General features: G+C 36.5%; 1 non-coding gene and 2 pseudogenes across 1 annotated transcript; all 3 read right to left on the bottom strand.

Moving 5' to 3' along the window:
• Positions 1-1,917: 1,917 nt before the first annotated feature.
• On the bottom strand, positions 1,918-3,865 carry LOC109099475 (annotated as a pseudogene).
• A 934-nt stretch (positions 3,866-4,799) lies between these two features.
• On the bottom strand, positions 4,800-4,886 carry trnastop-uca. Its single transcript has one exon. It is a non-coding gene; the product is annotated as a tRNA-Sec (tRNA).
• Positions 4,887-9,968: 5,082 nt separating this feature from the next.
• LOC109053129 lies at positions 9,969-19,063 on the bottom strand (annotated as a pseudogene).
• Between the last annotated feature and the right edge of the window lie 290 nt (positions 19,064-19,353).

The raw sequence follows: 19,353 nt of genomic DNA, 5'->3' as shown, positions 1-19,353 counted from the left end.
TAAAACACATACATGTCAAAATCTCTGACGAAATCGACTTCTAGTCTTTCGTCAAACTTTAAGAACTTAAATTATTGCTTTTAGTTATTTTATTCAAGCTTTCATTATTACCTAATAGCTTTAATGTCAGTGACTTTTAAACAATAGATCTATGTGTGTGTGTGTGTGTGTGGTGTGGCTCCCGTGAGAAGTGATTTCACACCTCGGTCCACATGACCCGAGATGACTCAATGTGAACAACAAAGTTTTCTCTGTCTGGTCTCTCTCTCTCTCTCTCTGTGTGTGTGTGTGTTGCAATGTTGCAAAGCCTCAAAGAAAGTCCAGTATTGGGCAATAGAACTGTATAAAATGCATGGCGCCAAAAAAGGAAGGCTTTTAGACAACACACATTTGCACTCCTAAAATAACTATTTGCTTTAAATATTTTGCAGTGTGAATTCACATTTCTGAATTTTTTTTTGACAGAAATGTCAAGCACTGTGTTCAGAATGTAATTCTGTCATAGCTTCTAAACAAGCAATAAGAGTGCTTAAAAACCATTAAGTTAATGTGTAAATACATTTTAGACCCAATATTGGCATTTACTTGACTCTATTTTGTTAATTGTATCAACAACAGTTCCAGAAATGTGTAAATAACAGTGTATAAAATACACATATACACAGCTTCTTCACCTGCTGCCATCAGGGAGGAGACTACGGAGTCTCCAGGCCAGGACCAGCAGACTAAAGGACAGCTTCATCCATCAGGCTGTCAGGAAGCTGAACTCTCGCGCCCGAACTTGCACCTCCACCCCCACCCCATCCCTCTTCTGCCCCAGGCACCACTGCACTATGAACCCCAGACCCCCCCCCCCCCCCACCCACCCAGATCCCACATCCCCAGGTCCTTCCACCCCCCTCCCACTAACACAAGATGACATGCACCAGTCACTTTGTGCAGCATTGGTCTGCTCACTACCTCATTCACCATGGAACTGACGTCATTCTACCACCTCATCAGTCAGTTTAAATAAAATAACTGCTCTTGAGCCCTTTTGTCACTTTAATTTTTTTTTTTTGCACTAAAAATCTTTTTATCTGTACTGTTTGTTCACTGGTTTGCACTCTATCTGCCATGTGCCTTGCGCTGCTTTAACTTTATTTTTATTTTTTATTATATGTCTTTTTTACATTCCCTTATTGTATAATATTTTATATTTGATCTAGATTTTTAGGCTCTACTGTTAGTGTTATCTGTATGCACCAGGGGTCTGAGAGTAAAGCAATTTCGATTCTCTGTATGTATGTACTGTACATGTGGAAGAATTGACAATAAAGCAGAGTTGACTTGACTTGACATAAGTAGCTTGGATAAAGCGTCACTGAAAAACGCTCACCGGTAATTAAAGGGATACTCCACCCCAAAATGAAAATCGTAATTAATCACTTGCCCCCATGTTGTTTTCCAAACCCGTAAAAGCTTTGTTCGTCTTCAGAACACAATGTAAGATATTTTGGATGAAAACCGGGAGGGCTTGTGGACTGTCCCATAGACTGCCAAGTAAATAACAGGTCCAGAACAGTATGAAAAGCATCGTCAGAATACTCCATCTGCCATCAGACGTGCAATCTGGGTTATATGAAGTGACGGGAACACTTTTTGTAAGCAAAGAAATCAAAAATAACGACTTTTTTCAACAATTCCTTCATCAGCGGTCTCCTCTGTGTCTCTCCATTTCACCGTATGCTGCGTATATTCTTCTGTGTCAGCCGCGCCACAAGGATGCGCTGTTTCTTATGTGTATTTTAGCTTTGATTTTAAAGAAAACAGCGCATCCTTGTAGCTCAGATGATCTAAAGGATAACCAAATGGGAACCAATGTTAGTAGGACATTCCAGTTTCCAAACAGCCAGAAAATAAGGAATTCCAGTCAGATTAGCTGATTCAATTTATTATGAAGTAAAAATGACATATTTACAGAAAATAAGCACGTTGTTGATGATGTTAGTACAAAATAAATACATTATCGTTTATTCTTCTGAGGATGGCAGAGAAGAGAATAGTCATCATTTTTTCTCCACAATCTGAGGCTCTGAGAGCTTCTTAATGGTGAGCTCCTCCACAAGCTTCTTCACCAAGCTGTTGTGAAGAGGCTCTGGATCCTGAGAACGAGAAAACGGAGTAATATTTATCTGATGACAGCTATTGGACATGCAGTGACCATCTTTCATATTCACCTTCTTTTCCAGTAGTCTCTGTTTCTCTACTGCTTCCTCTAGACTCAAGCCCACCCATTCAGCCTCCTCCTCTGGGATCTCAAACTGCTGCTTGTAAGAATTGAGAGAAAGGCAAATGAAGAAAACACACGGGATGATTATCAACAACATATGGCTGCAAATATACAGTACATAACCACCACAATAAATAAACTCATCTCACTTTGTAGCGGTTGTAGATTTTCTCCCTGCGAGACGGATCATCGGGGTACAAATCCGTGTCTTTCCGTGCCAGCCGTAAAAGCATTGCACGTTTTAGATCCATTCCAAACTTGGAGTTCAAATCTTGCTTTGGGGTCTGCTTTAAAAGAGATGCACACTATATATCGACCACATTTTGCAGTAAAGATTTTCTAATATAAATTATTAAAAAAATGGATTCTTATGTAAATGGTTACAATACACAAAAATGTGTTCTATATATAGTAAATTACATATTTGAGACAATAATGTAATATAATAATTCCAAAATTTTATAAAAAAAATATATATATTACTATATAAACAACATTTTTATATAAAACTATTTAAATTCATCCAAAAATAATAAAACCATATCAAAATGCCACAGACTTGTAATAGTTGAAATATTTTATACAATATACATTAATATATAAAAAAATATATTAGACAAAACTATCATAGTTTTGTAAAATAATAAGAAATATTAAATGCCACAGGTGTACTTCATTTTTTGTATAATAAAATTATATACAATTATAAATAAAATGACTTTATACAATATATTCCATAAGCACATATTATTATATAAAATTATTGTAATCTTTGTGAAATGAAAAAGCACACTAAACGCCAAATACAGAAGTTTAAATATAATAAATATACAATAAAAAAATGTATACAATGAATATTACTATCATTTTAAGTTTTAATTTAATTGTGAAATTGTAATTTTTGTAAAATGATAAAACACATTAACAAAGACTTTTGAGGACTTCTCAAAAAAAACAAAAAAAAAAGGACTGCTCACCTCAACATGCTAAACGCCACAGACTTTTGAGGACCTGCTCACCAGGTGAGCCTCACCTTAAGAATGTAGAGAGTCGAAGCCAAAAGCAGCATCAATAAGGTCCAGTGTGCGAGCTGTGACTGTTACAGTGAACTTCTGGTCGAGGATCTCACTGTAAAGCTCTCTGTTAAACAGCTGCGGCTTCCAGGTTTTGCGCAGTCTTGTAGAAAGAGCTGGTGTGACAAGTACATATCACATACAGGATAAGTCATCTTCAGGAAACATTCTGATTTATCCACTATTCAAATAAAAGAACCAAAATCAATATTACTGTAGCACAATATTACCTTGTCATCTTTGGCATATCTAAAGCCAGATATCCAGCCTTCTCCACCCCAGAGTCCGTCCTGTGATTGTGGCGGATAATAAACAGGGACAGGCACATCCTGGACTCGCTCTCTGTATCGCGTTTTAGGATCGAGTCTGTACTTGACACCCAGTGGTTTCCAGTGCACAGGAGAAGGAGGGGTATTTGTCCTGCAGAGAAACGCAGGTAGTGGCTGGGGTAAACGGGCATAGATGCCCTTCTGCAGCTTCAGGACTTCCCAGATTTTGGTGGATACTTGTGTAGAGGCATTTTTATTTTACGAAGAACGGTAGAGAAGGTACATAAATCACACACACACATGCATGCATCGCACACACGCTTTTACTACGCTTTTTACCTCTACTATATAATAAATATATATCTAATACATACATATACACACCATATATGGGCCATTCTACATATACATAAAGTTTCATAATTTACAAAGAAAACTAAAATAAATAATTGATAAATAAATTTTACTTTTTAAAGGAATCAAAACGATATTTTTAAAAACAACAATGGAAAAAAATACAAAAATTATTTCAATTTAATTTTCATAAATTGAAATTCAGGGGTTAGATTCGGGACTGCCACCTCCCCAATTGAAAGTACCCAATAAATTATTTTATAAGCTATATATTAAACTTAGTAATATTTTAAATATTATTGTGGGTTTCATAATCTTAATAAAGGATCTAAGATTTGGATACTTCAATGCTTTTTAAATGTTTTTTGGTTGCGGGACAGCAGTTTGCACCGATTCTAGAATGGCCACCGTTTATTCTAGATGATAAGCTACAGCCAAACATGCAAATATACGAGTTATAATATAAAAATCTAAAGATGCGAAACCAATAACGATAACGAAAAGGCATGCGTACAGTTCAGCATTCTTAAACCGAGCAATGACGCGAACAGAGAAAGATTAATTTAATTTCACATGATCAGTGTTAGCCTGCTAGCCTCTCAGTCAAGCACACGCTGTCAAGCTAACCAAGGGCACCTCACGTCACTTCCTATGACACCCTGGTGTGAGCATTGCGATTTGGTTCACTGGAGTGTTTACGTCACTGGTTGGTTTGTGGCGCGGCTGAGCTTCCGGATGTTTTATCAGCAGGGGTCTAAAAACGTTTTTAATCACATTTATTAAAAAAAAAACGCATTTGTGTGACACTCCGGTTCTTGCACAATCTCAGCACGCCCGAAAGGTGGAATTGAACCACTCTGCCGCTAAGCAGCTACAGGTTTGAAGCCTGCACCCCGGACCACCGAGGTTCATCCGGGCATCTATCACAGGTGAGGCTGCGTCAATATAAAGGTCGCTGCCGCGCTGTGTGTCCCAGCGATGGTGAGGGTAACTTGTGAACCTGTGTTTAACAGCATGTCACGATTAATCTGTATGATAGGCTGTTGCCTTCTGTAGCATGAAGTTTAAGGAAATACGAAATTTGCAGAAATTCTACACTGAATCCAGAGTTGCAGCACATGCAAATATATTACTTTCTATTGGTTCAGAAGCAGGGCGGAGATTTACATACTTCTCTCGTTTTTTGTTTTGTTTTTTTGTTAATCATTCTTTGCTGTGAATTAAAACCAAAACAAATCTTTTTCATTGTATATTGCTATTTCCAGATGTAAGAAAAGATATTATAGCCTTTTAGCATGAACAGATGTTTTACACATCATAGTTTTTTCTTATGTAATGAATTAAGGGTGATCGGGACATAAGGTGAAATGGGACAATATAACTAAACAAAACATAATTTTTTTCAACCAACTAATGAGTGAAAATAAAAACTTTTTTTGCTGAGCCCTAGCTGTAAGACCAAATAATTAACGTGGGATGCCCCCATTGGTGTGACATCATGTAGGTGGGCGGGGAAGCTTTTGCTAGTTTTCATAATAAGTTCCTAAAATTGTCATAGCTACTATAATATACAAACTTTAGTTGGAGACATAAATATGATGCACTACTTCTACAAAATCAGTAAAAAAAAATGTGCTAGTATCATGTTTCTATTTTTAGAATTAGGTTGTCTTTATTTTGTCTCAAACACAATTTGGGTGGATGGGACAGCATAATTTTGGTGACTGGGACAGTGCTTAAGGCTTTGCTAATTAAGAAAACGACTGACCTTGCTCTAAATCATGCTTTCCAACTGTTTTATTTGTGCAAGCCTTAATCAACCCACAAAATATTCACGAACTAGCTAGATTTTCATAATAAAAAATTCAGAATTAGAAGCATTCTAAAAATAAAAGCTGACTTTGTTGCAGTAATAAACCATATTCATATTTCTGTTAAAGGTTTGCAGGTTAAATGTGTTATTTTGTGTTGGGGCCACCCAACAATTTTTTTGGACCTGAAGCATTTTTTTTTTTTTACTTGTCTATTTGATTTTTAAATGTTTTCAATGACTTTTGGACTTCAAGCAAAACATCAACTTACAAATCAAGTTTAACATAAAATAAAATGAACACTTAAATATGAACAGAGAAATCAAATCAGAACATAAAAAAAAACCTACTCCTAAAGAAAAACAACAGAAAAGGAAATATTGCATATAAAATTATATCAAAGTATGAAACTAACTTGTGCAATTCAGTAAATATTCTTACACTACTCTAAATCAATGAAAATGTGCTGTCCCAATCCCAATGTTACCAAAAAAAAAAAATTTGGGGCTCAGTTTACAGAAAAGTGTACGTCACACATCCTCTTTTTATTATAATATAACATTGTTTCCTCCTTAAATGGGTAGTTAACATCTTCAGTATTACAGAAATATATCCTGTGTTGGGTTGATGTTTTTAATTTATGGCAAGAAATCTTGCACAAGGCAGAAATTAAAAACTGTCCCAATCACCCTTAATTCACCCCTATATTTTCTAGTAAAACAATAAATATGCAGAGAGAACCGTTAGAGATTCAAAGAGCATTTAGTTCAATTTAAAACTATCAACTAATTTACAGTCAATTTGCTGTTTCTAAATATGCAATATTTCATTTTGTCAGTTTTTGATACAAAAAAAATTAAAATCTTTATTTGATCATGACCTAATTAGACTCACTAAAACATTCTAACATTTAAACATGCTTTATATTATATTATAATAGCTCTGATATTCAGTTAAAGATATATAAGGTATATCATTTTATTGCAGGCACAGGCACATTGCCTATTATTTGTTTAGTGTTGTGGAAACAAACACACACACAAAAAAAAACTCATATTAGCCTCATTCAAATGGTTTATTTCGCCAGTTAACAAATTATGCAACATTACAAAAAAAAAAAAAAAACCTTGCATGAAAATGGTTCCACACTCACATTTTGCAAGAACAGCAAACCGTTCCAGATCTTTGCTGTACAATGGCACACATTCACCTCGTACTTATCATTAATTCTCAAATATTCGTTGAAGCTTATAAAGCTCCAGGCAAGAAATCTTGAAAACACAGTCATAGGCAGAGCATACGAACCTTCTCAGAACTACACTTACATCGGACTTGTTGTAACAGCAGTGTGTCACACTACAGAGAACTAGTGTGTTCAGTTTTCTACTGAACTGTTTACCAGAAAGCGTATGTGGGAAGTAACTGCAGAACTGTCTTCATGTGTAATACATATTAATACTTCTAACTGTCCAGTTCACTAGGAATATTAACCATCACCAGAACATATCTGTATATGTAAGTATAAGTATAAAGTGACCTGATAAATGATGTTTCTAAAAATAAAAACAAACACAAACCTTTACATTTTAGTCTGTTTGGATCAACTGTAATGAACAAAACTCTTAAGACTGTGACAAAGACACTCTACAAAAGACACAAACAGACTCTCCTCTTGGTTTGTGATAAAGTGGTGTCAAAAAGGACAGCAAGTGCACATTATCAATACAGTATTAGAAAGAAGAAAATACTGTTGTGTCACTAATGAGATCAAATTATCACCCCCATCTCACACTACTGACCATTTCAGGATAATATATTCAATTTTATATACTTGTGTTTATATGTGTACGCAACTTTATTAGAGAAAATTCCATCAACAGATTTCCAAAAATCTTGTTTCACGCTCACTTATTGCATTATACCACTGAATGATGTGCACACTGACTTTATTACTGAAGCATACCATGTGCAAACAATAAAGTATAATTCTTAATTTCATGTAGCATTCCCTCGCAAGGTCATTCACACCATTGTTATTCAGTTTCATCATCTTCCACGACAATGAACTGAAATTTCAGCTTTTGGGACTGCATTTCATTTGATGTCTTTCCACAGAAAACCCCCAAACGGCTTAAGAATAACACAAGCACACCACAAACCTCCAACAGTGATTGATAAATATGAAAATCATAGTGCTTGTCCTAATAAAATTAAATGTGTTTACCTAGAGAAATTGCTAGAGGAAACCATACAGCCAGTAGAAACATTGATTTTAAATTCCAAAAATGAAAATGCATAAACGTAACAGGATATGACAGCACCCTGTTGTAAAACGCTCCTAAGCATGTGCACGCATACACACACACACATACACACCCTCTCAAACATGCTTAAGTTATCAATAAATAAAGTGGACAATCAAATAACACAATGTTCTCAAACACTGTTGTACATCTGGATCTCATAAAGAACGGCTTTTCAATACAATCGAAGGGAACCTTTTCACTATTTCGAATAACAATGTGAAATCAAACACTGAGGATACAAATGAGTGATTGTGCTGCATTAAAAACAGACAAAAACAAACATAATTAACAGAAAATGCCATAGTGGAGATGTACAGCTGAACTGCAGCAATGTTATAGAAATATCAGTGAGCATTTTATTGGGACGTCATCATGTTCTCCTCATTAGATTGAGTGTTTATATGAATGAAAAAAAAAAACAATAAAACATAAACCACAAAAAACAATAAAAATGATATTATTTTTTTAATTATTACACACAGGAAACACTATCAATATTAAACACAAAAAATAATCAACACTCGAAACCCAATGAAAAACTACATCCCAGACTGACCAGACACTACCAATATTTGAAATCTGCCTGCAAAATAAGAGTTTTTAATACTTTTTTGCACTTATTTAAATGCTAATAATCAGGAGACAGTTCATTCGATTATAATAAAACAGCTGATCAGTAATTTCACAAGCTTTTGTTCATAGATACTCGGTCACAATAGGGTAATAATGAGTAAACAAAAGAAAAGGCATTACACTAAATGTGCCAACAAGGGTGACCTCAGAATTAGCGGGAAAACAAGCACTCTTGTGCTTTGCTTTGGCAATTTGTGATTAGCAAGAACCGCAAGGCAAATGAAAGTTAGCACAACCTACTTTTAAAATAACTTTGCCCTACTTTACCTGAGGTTGAAGCAGTGCTTGCTTTATTCGGACTCCTGTAACTGTGCTTTACTGCTCGTTTACGCTCAGCCGTTGATGGGCAATGATAATAAATCAGAGTTGTGGCTAAAATTCATCAGGTTCGATGAGTAGGCTATGTTACAGGACCTTAGTGGGGCCACCTCATCATAAGCTCATTATACAAGTAAGTTGGCATTTTAGTCGGCATCTCAGTTTGAGACCGATAACGGAATATTCTGATCTAAAAGTGTAGTAAACACAAAAAAGAAACTGCAACTGTTACACTGACCTTCTGACCAGGTGCACAAAAAAAAAGCATTTTACACTGAAAAAAAAAAAAAAAAAAAAACGCAAACCAACAGATTTTCTCCGCAGAAAAAAGACAGACCATGACCCTTTGTGACATCTGAATGCCAAGTTGACTTTTCCTGGCATTTTATAGAGTAACAATGTCGTTTGCGATGTTTTGACGAAGAAGATAAAAACAACTGTGAAAAAACAACTCAAATAAATCCATGCTGACATGTTGTGGCGGAGAGTGTGAAAAGTGCTAATGCTAGTCCTCCACCCCAGCCCGCGCTCCTCAGTGCAAGGCCAGGTGTTTGCGGTTGCGATGGTGGGACGGCTCTCATCCCGGGTCGCGCACTGAAGATGGCACACGCCGAGGTCCAGACGGGGGATGTGGGAGGGGAAAAAACACTCGTAGCACGGCACACACAAACAAGTCCTGGGATGAATGTGACATTCCCACTGACCGCATGCTGCTGGAGATGTACACATACAAAAGGCAAACCGCCCACCATGCATACTGACTACCAATGGCAAAAATAGAATCCTTTTGTCATTTTTCCAATTTTTTTATATCTCCTATCCCATGTGTCTTCACTGTAAGGTAAGGCAGGGATTTATTTATTTTTTTTAAATACATTTTTTATCTGATGTGTGACTGTCTGTCATTAAAAACAAGCTCATGACTACTTCTCTCAGACCAGTATCTTCGAGACATCCCCATCCCTCCCCCGCTGCTGATCCTCGACAGGTACGCCGTCCTCCTCGTCACGGTCACGGATCATCTCCGGAGTCGTTTCTGCGTTATTTGCCATGTAGATGAAAAGGTTAATGTCCGTTTCGTCTCTCTTGATGTACTTGTGCTCAATGAGCCACTCGATCTGTTCCCTTGATCATTTTCTTCTGAGGGAGGAACATGTTCTTCAGGATCTCCACCAGCTCGGTCTGCAGCTGAGCGTTTGTGATCTTCTTGCGCATCTTCATGATCTGAATGATGGCCTCCTGAAATGTTGCAGCAAAAGAAACAAACGCATTAAGTCCAAAGTACACTGTAAAAATAAACAGTATTTCACAGTAAAATTACTTAAATATCCTGATAAGATTTATTACAGTTTTTCACAAGTAAGGGAATTTATTGTTAACTATTTAGCAGGTCACATTTTTTACAGTCTTTACTGTTTTTGGCATAACTTCTGTAGAGAATTAGCGCAGACGCTGAACAAGGGAACTTTCTGGAGTGTCAAAAGCCTCTGTTCACACACACAGTCTACGATTAAATGGAGTAATTTTTGAAAGGCTACACATTAGGCTGTAAGCATACCACTAAGTATTCGCATAAAAAACTGAAAGTAAAGTTTGGATAAACTTTTGGGACGTATACTAGTGACTAGTGTTCAATAAAAAAAAAAAAAAAGAGGACTAGTAATGTTTTTTGATGTTTCACACCTGTGTTCTTAATATTCTAAGCTGGACGATGCCTTCGTTCTCCTCTTCTCTCATTCGCTCAGTCGTCAGCTGCAGTCGGCCAATTAGGTTTATTTTCCCCCTCTTTTGAACCTTGGTGTTTTTTCTGAGGAGAAACAAAGATATTATGATGATTATTTCCAAATAAAAGGACAATTTCTAAGTAAATGAAAGAGCAAGCAGGAGAGGACATGTTCTTACATCAAGGAGAATTCCTGGTTAACGAAAAACAATGTACTGTCTGTAAAGTCTTTGGGAGAGCTCACTTGAGGTTCATATAACAGCACTTGGCGTTTGAGCTTTGGGAAGGCAACGAGAGACTGTACAAAAAGAGAGGGAAAATATATATATATATATAAAAAAAAAATTTAAGAGTTTAAGAATCCGCTCAACAGCGATCGAAATTCAGGTACTGTCACATTTTTTTAAATGTCAAAGTCTGTACTTTTGACAACCCTACAGTACAGCAGAAATATCATAAATATCTAATGGAATAAAAATGCGACATATCCACTCATAATCCTACCCAGAGAGTTCGTCTCAGTTCAGCATCAGGCAGCTCAGTGGCAAGTTTCAGGTTCTCAAAACTGATCTTCTCTCGTGGTCTTTGGTTCCAGGCAAAAAGTACAGCCAGCTGAAAGGTCGTGACCTCCAGGTCGTACTGCCCTACTTCATTCTTGAAAGTGATCTACCGGAGAGCACACAGCCTGATTAGATGCAAGCTACTTCAAATCGCTACTAAGCACTAAACTTAGTGCATAAAATAAACCCACAATGCCATTGGACATGAGGTGGTGCCAGTGGAGTTTGCGGCCGCTGTGGTTCTTCTTATAGAAGTCTTCCACTTCAGGAATGAGGTCTTCTAGCTCGGTGGGCAGAGACACAAACACTTTCTCTGAGCTGCGTGACCACGCTCCAGCATTCAAGATCTTTATGTTCACAGAGTCCGCTGGGTAACCGAAGGAGTGTGAAAGAGACCACTTCTGATATATTTAATGCATCCTTGCTGAATATAAATATCAATTTCTTTCAAAGGTAGTGTAAATGCATATATTGAGAGACAAATGGGCTTGTAAGTCACCTGGTAAAGCCAGCTTGTTGTGTTTGTGCACTTCCTTGAAAACCTGGTTAAGATCTTCGGACACTTTGATGTCCTGGAACATTCTAGCTAGCTTGTTCACATAGTCAGCAGGCATCCCAACTTCCTGAAACACATCAGAATGAAGCAAACAGTAAGCCATTTGAGTATAAACCACTCAAATTGAATTTTTCAGGCACGCTTATTTCTCTTTTATTCTTACCCTGAGCCACTCGACAATGTTCTCTCTCAATCTCACTGTCCGCTGAGATGTCCAGGATGAGACGTCTGGTCAGGTGGGCTTTGTGGTACCTCATGAACACATCCTTATTCTGGACGTATTTTAGCACAAGTAGCTATAGGAAAAAAAAAAGATTTCAAAACACTTGAGGACAACAACACAAGCACTGAGTCAACAACATGTACTTTTTACAAGAGCCCCTCACCACTTCCCTTCAGTTTGAGCTCGATCTCCTCTGAGGTCAGCTTTTTGCTGAGTGGCGTCTTTCTTAGCAGCATGTCACAATAGTTAGCCAGCAGCTCTGGACACTTTGATTCTGGTTGTGTTTTTAGGCCCCACTCTGCATTAAAAACATCAAACACAACCTGATTCAAGTTGATACAATACAGCAGGATGATTATATTTAATACTGAGACCATAAATAATTTTTGTTACTGGAAATAGAATAAACTTCAACTTAAATAAAATATAAAAAAAAAAACAGCTTATTTTATTTCAGATAGTTGCCACATCAGCTTGTCTCATTTTCATTTAGTTTATGGAGATGTACTAAAATAACTAAAACTAAAATAAAAATGAACTGAAATAAAAATGGAAAATGAAAACCATACAGAAATAACAAATCATACAGACAAAATAAAAATGACAGAACAAAATGAAATATGACAAAAAAAGCACAAAAATACTAAAATTAAGATGTAAACAAAAAAATAAAAACCAATTCAAAATATTAATAAAAACTATATTATTATCTCATTGATACTAAAATAAAACTCCTCACTTACAAAGAGTGAAGACGCATTTCCACAATTAATTTTGTAAATCTAATGTTTTCTTATTCTTTCCACTTTTTAAAAATGTAATGTACATTTATAACAATACACTTTGTGTTATATTTCCTTGGCATTAAATTATAGAAATCTGGTTTATTCTGCTTCAAGAGTATTTCTAATACAACAGCTGAGGGAGTGACAGCAAATCTGATATATCTCTCTCTCTTTTGACCATCGTAATCAATCTCTCCATACTTTCTCCTAGCTTCTGAGTTGCCTGTAAATGTGTTTATCAGTTAAGCAGAAAGAAAGTTATTCTGTGCATCTCACTTCAACGGACTGTCAACAGAAGCCCAGACACAGCCGTTACTCACCCCTTCTGTTTCATTGGCAGCTCCAACTTAAATATTGTGGCATCATTCACAACTGCTTTGTACGCCTGTGGGGAAATTCAAAACTATATGTTAAACATCATTTAAAAAGGTATGTGAGATACAAAAACTTCATTCATTCAAAATAATAAACGACTCTATTCATTTTCCAGTCAAATCAACAGCATTTCAAGTTGAGTTATTGTTATATAACCTTCCACTGTATCCCTGTGCCATCACAGATCTCTAGTAACCATCTGCGGTGTGATCTAGTCATGCAGGCTACTTACTGTACGAACTGTACGAAACTGAGAATGATTATGGAAAGGGCGGTATGCTCACTTTGTCTCTGGCTGTAAGGAACCGAGGATCATCCTGGAACGCTTCCTTCACTAATTTACTAAATCGATTGAACAGAGTCAGGAGCTGCTCCACATACTTCTCCGAGTCCTGAGGAGAAACATCAGCACAAACGTCAACACCCAGTTGGGAATAAATCAAGTAAAACCAGGACCCTTAATCACATATTAATCTTATCAACAGTTATCCTTTATTTATATATAACAAGAATAACAAGAGCCAGCTAATGCTCTAAAATTCATAAAGCTCACAAAGTGTATAATAATTCTGCAAATGTTGTGCTCACAGTTGTGATGGTCTCGGCAGTGGCCACCATGTCTGCCAGTCCAGCACTGATGATGTGCTCCTCCAAGTCTTTCAGCATGGGTTCAATCCCATTGGGCACTTTATCCATGAGAGAGAACATGAGGTGCAGCTCTGTGGAAGAAGAGTTCGCAGAGTTATAAAAGATTATATTTAGAGATATTGTACAGCTACATAGTACGCAAAGTCTATTTTTGTGGAAAGCACAGGACCATTCAAAAGCATGGGGCCATTAAGTATTTGGGATGAAAGAAATGGATGCTTTTATTCAGAAAGAACGCATTAAATTGATCAAAAGAGACAGTAAAGACATTTCTAATGTTTACAAAAGATTTCTATTTCAAATAAATGCAGTTCCTGTGAACTTCCTAATCATCAAAAAAAAAAAGTATCAATTTCCACAAAAATATGAAACAGCACATGTTTTCAGATTACTCTTGAGCAGCAAATCAGCATATAAGAGTGATTTCTGAAGGAACATGTGACACTGAGGACTGGAGTAATGATGCTGAAAATTCAGCTTTGCATTACATAAAAAATAATATTTGAAATATATTCAAATTCAAGACAGCTATTTTAATCGGTCTATTTTAAACCTCACAACATCATAAAAAAAAAAAACCCCACAAAGCATGCTGTACATACAGTACATGAATCTTAAAAAAAAAAAAAACATCCTAAGGACCCCTAAATTTGGAAGGGTAGTGTATATAAAGCCTAAAATGGTCATTTTAAATATCTATCTAATATAAGATTTCAAAGTAGTCTCATACTCACTGTCAGTCTCATTTCGTTTGATCATGCCTGGACATTCAGCCAAGATAGTTTTTCTTTAAAATGATGTCACCAGTGCATTCACACAACATTCCATAAGCTGAGGAAAACAACAAAGCCACAATTTTAGACTCACACACCTGGTTTCATTTTAAATTAAATATTAAACATTGAATAACTTAAAAGTAATATCACTTTGAATATTTTTACAAATATTTTAATGACCTATGCCCTATTTAATGGAAAATTGCTCAATTCACTGCCTTATTTCTACACACAATGTATCATCATTTAAAACCCAAGCATATACTCACTGCTTGTACAGAGTTACATTCACGTCTTGTCTCTAAATATCGTAGTGCACGTTTCTCCTCTTCTCTTAATTTAGCGTCTGCCTGTAAACAGGGACGTGAGAATATATGTGACCCTGGACCACAAAACCAGTCTCAAGTCTCTGGGGTATATTTGTAGCAATAGCATAAAATAAATACATTGTATGGGTCAAAATTATAGATTTTTCTTTTATGCCAAAAATCATTAGGATATTAAGTAAAGACCATGTTCCATGAAGATATTTAGTAAAGTTCCTACTGTAAATATATTAAAACGTAATTTTTGATTAGTAATATGCATTGCTAAGAACTTCATTTGGACAACTTTAAAGACAATTTGCTCAATATTTAGATTTTTTTGCACCTTCAGATTCCAGATATTTAAATAGTTGTATCTCGGCCAAAAAATTTCAAATCATAACAAACCATACATCAATGGAAAGCTTATTTATTCAGCTTTCAGATAAATCTCAACCCTTAATTTCGACCCTTATGACTGGTTTTGTGGTCCAGGGTCACATATGGCAGCAAACACAAATGCAGAGTGTTAGAATAACTCTCCTCTCAGCTATGCAATCTGATCCAGTCTGATTGCTTGAAGATCATGTATCTTAAATCTGATGTCTGGCAGGCCGTACATATTTCATGTAGTTTTGTACTCCGTTCTGCTGCAGGTAGGATGGCGCCTGGGTCCTGTAGAACCTCTCTGTGGAGTCTAGGTAGGCTTTCTCAAAGTTATCCCTGTAGATCTGCAGCTTATCATCAGGATTGGAGCACAGGTTCACTGAGAAAGAGATGCTTTTCAGTTTTCACGAATAAAAAGATTCACTCGAGCCAATAAAAAAAAACCTGGAGTGAAGCTCACCATACGACTCTCTGACCCCGATGACCAACTGCGAGTCGAAAGCTTCTCCCAACCGTTCAGCGTGGACCAATTTCATCGCACTGTCTTGCAGTCTATTCTTGATGTTGGAGAATATAGATTCGTTCCAAGTATCCAGCATCAGCTTTGAGAAGATAAAAAGCAGAACAACCCGATGAATCCCATTCTAGGAAATCAACCTAGAAATCCCGCTTTTATCCCGCTCACCTTCCTAACAATGCTGTCCTCCACATTGGACTTCTTGTTGCTGCCCTGTTTGCCCATCAGGGTGATCTCCAGCTGGCAGAACGGCTTGGGCAGAATTGTCACACTGCGTGAAGAACTTCCTCCACTCCACGATGTAAGCCTTGAGGAGCGCCGTGTCATCTTGGTGACTGAGCACTCGCTAAACACCAACGTTCAAGAATGAGACACGATTCCGCTGAAGAACATCAACAGGTGGCTTAATCCTGAACCTCTCTTACCGCTTGAGCTTGTTTGATAAAATCTAAGATGTCCTCCTTGAGGGCCTGGTGGATCTTTGCTGGTCCTTTGTCATCCCATAGACAAACTGCATGAACATCTCTGTGGGAACCGAAGAGAACAGGAAGACAGACTGAGCGTTCAGACTGAAGTTAATGTGCAGGATATAAAGATCTGAATTCACAGGGTCTTACGAGAAAAGATCAAACCACTGTTGCTTCGTTACAGACTCTTGGCGAAGCAACTTAAGGACAATGGGGCGCATAAGATCCCACTTGTCCTCAAACTGGAGGGAACCCTTGTTCTAAGCAAAAGGACATGGAAGAGGACACAGACAGTTAGAGAAAAAGACCGTGAGTGCATTCACATATAACACAATGAACCAGACCTCTCTGTCTAAACATGGCCAGAAAATCAGCAGCCTGGTTGGAAATGCTTCTCAAAGTATTTACTGTAAGTTTCTTTTACCTCTAATGTCTCTAAGAAACTTGTGTCTTGGGAGTTGTTTTTTCTTTAAATTAAACATATTAAAACTTAACAGAATTTTTGTATTGTTTTTTGTAATTTTTATTTAATTTTATTTATTTCTTTGGTTTTATTTCTTTCAACATTCATAATAAAAAGCATTTGAAAAGTATAGTCCTTGTTTTATCCAGACCTAAACTTTCAATCATAAAATATGAAAATGCATCTTATTAAAAATATTTTTAAAAAAATTTAAAATAATTCTAATTATTTAATTAACAGATAACAACCACGCCTCAACTGTGGATTAATTTCCAAAATAAAAAAAATAAAAAAATATATATATTGTACTTGTTTACCAAGGAGACAAATGGCAAAAAAAAAAATTAAAAATAAAATATATATATATATATATTGTACTTGTTTACCAAGGAGACAGTGAAGAGCTTGAAATTAATTATGAGATATAATGGCAAAAAAAAAAATTAAAAATAAAAATAAAGGTAAATATCACTTGTGAACAGAATATTTTATTGCTGTAGAACTTCCAATTACTCAAAAAGTGTAAAAAAAAAATGTATTTCATTATACGCATTCAAGATGAATCAATGCTAGCTAATTAGTTTTAGCAAGAAAAACAAGTCTATGTTTAAAATTTCAAGTCCACAACAGACAGATGGCAAGTAACAGCAAATCCTCAAAAGACAGAAAGGTTTTTAATAAAAGCTTATGACTTAATTGTTACAGATCTGCCTAACTAGACAGCATCTTGGACATCCCTGCTGCATTTGAACACATCTATGATGCCCAAATCGTTGTCTAGGTAGGCAGCTCACTGGGTTTCGAGTCAAAGCCACTGTATTTAACTGCATAAAATCAAACTTCATCTATACAAATGGAATGCCTCTACTCTTTATTCATACTCCCTGAATGATTTCTTGACATATTTCAAGTACTTATAATATCTGACACTAGCGACATGACATGTGCATCTTTTCTCGACTTACTACAACATGTAACTCTTAACAGTAACGGCACACATTCACATTAAATACCATTAGCTCAGCTGTTACACTCAAGAGTCATTTAATCATTGGCCAAGCTAACAACAAGCCTGCTAACTGTCATCAGGAACAGGTCCCTTTATCATATATATTTATAAACAACATAACAGCGAAGGTCAACACCCACTGGAGTGAATCATGACTTCAACTCGTCTGCATGCAGTCCAGTATTATTGTGATTACTGGCTTTATTAATCTCAGCTAGCTCAGAGCCTGCTAGCTAAACACAGACTCTCTTCTAAACTCAATGGACGTTCACGTCCGAATCCGAGCAAGCCGCTAAATCACAAAGGCACAACATAATCATTTGGAGGTGATAGGTGTGACTGTTTATGGAGAGTTTGGAGGCTACGAGCTTAAGTGTTTCTTACCTTTAACAAATTAGACATCGCCGTGTTTCCTTAACTTATCCCCTCGTCCGTTCTCGCGAGATTTGGTTCGGTATTAGAACTGGTGACGGGACTTCTGATTCATTTCTGCGAATGTATTCTCTCGAGCGGTTCGTTTCAAAGAACTTGAAAAATCGACCCAGTTCTTCTTTTACGTCATGCAAATACGATCCAGCTCATGAAAACATATCTATTTAGAACCTATACATTATACAAAATATAGCAGATTTTTGCATTTTTTTTGCGTTAGTAAATGTTATTAAAAATATTTAATAAAACCACCCTGTTAATAAAGAAGTCAATTGTAAAATATTTACATTACTGTTTATCTGTAGCATTCCATCCATTCAGGTATTAAATGAATGAACATGGTTCACTCAATAAGAATATAAATAAATGAAAAAATATAAAAATAAAATAATTAGGAAATTTGGTTGCAAATTTTTGGCTTAAAAACAATACTTAAAACAAAAATCACTACATAACAATACATAAACTCCTAAATAAAATTGATTCAACTTCCTCGGTTGACCGAAAGAGAGTTCGGCTCTCGGTTGAAGGACGAGTCATGTGATGAATCAAACGGATTACCAGACTTGTCCAGAAGAGTCGATTCTGTCGACTCGAGACTCCCTGACATATTTCAGTCCGATTTGTGAGCGAACCGTTTCAACTGATTTATTGAAAAGCTCCAATTCGTTTAAAAAAATCTTTGCTGGGTGGCCATTTATTTCCACACATCAAGCTGTGACATTCAGCAACGTTAGACAGATGCGAGACTAAACATAGCCAGACATGTGAGAGCACCGTGCAAGAGCATATCACATGACCACGTGTATGTGTGTGTGACTGTTTATGTGTGTGTGTGTACACCACGTGGAGGTGATTAACCCCTAGTTAAAAGACTTAATCAGCAGAGTCAAAAGTGTATGACAGGGTTATTCAAATCTTGCCGTGCAGAGTTTGGCTCCAACCCTGATCAAAGTCACCTGCCTGTGATTTTCTAATGATCCCAAAAACATTGATTAGCATGCTCAGGTGTGTTTGACTAGGGTTGGAGCCAAACTCTGCACCGCATTGGCCCTCCAGGGCCAGATTTGAATAACCCTGGTGTATGATGT

Source organism: Cyprinus carpio, unplaced genomic scaffold (assembly GCF_018340385.1).
Source record: "Cyprinus carpio isolate SPL01 unplaced genomic scaffold, ASM1834038v1 S000006701, whole genome shotgun sequence".
In the NCBI taxonomy this organism is placed as follows: domain Eukaryota; kingdom Metazoa; phylum Chordata; class Actinopteri; order Cypriniformes; family Cyprinidae; genus Cyprinus; species Cyprinus carpio.
Note: the sequence above shows the minus strand (reverse complement) of the source record. Positions and strands in the feature narration are given on the sequence as shown.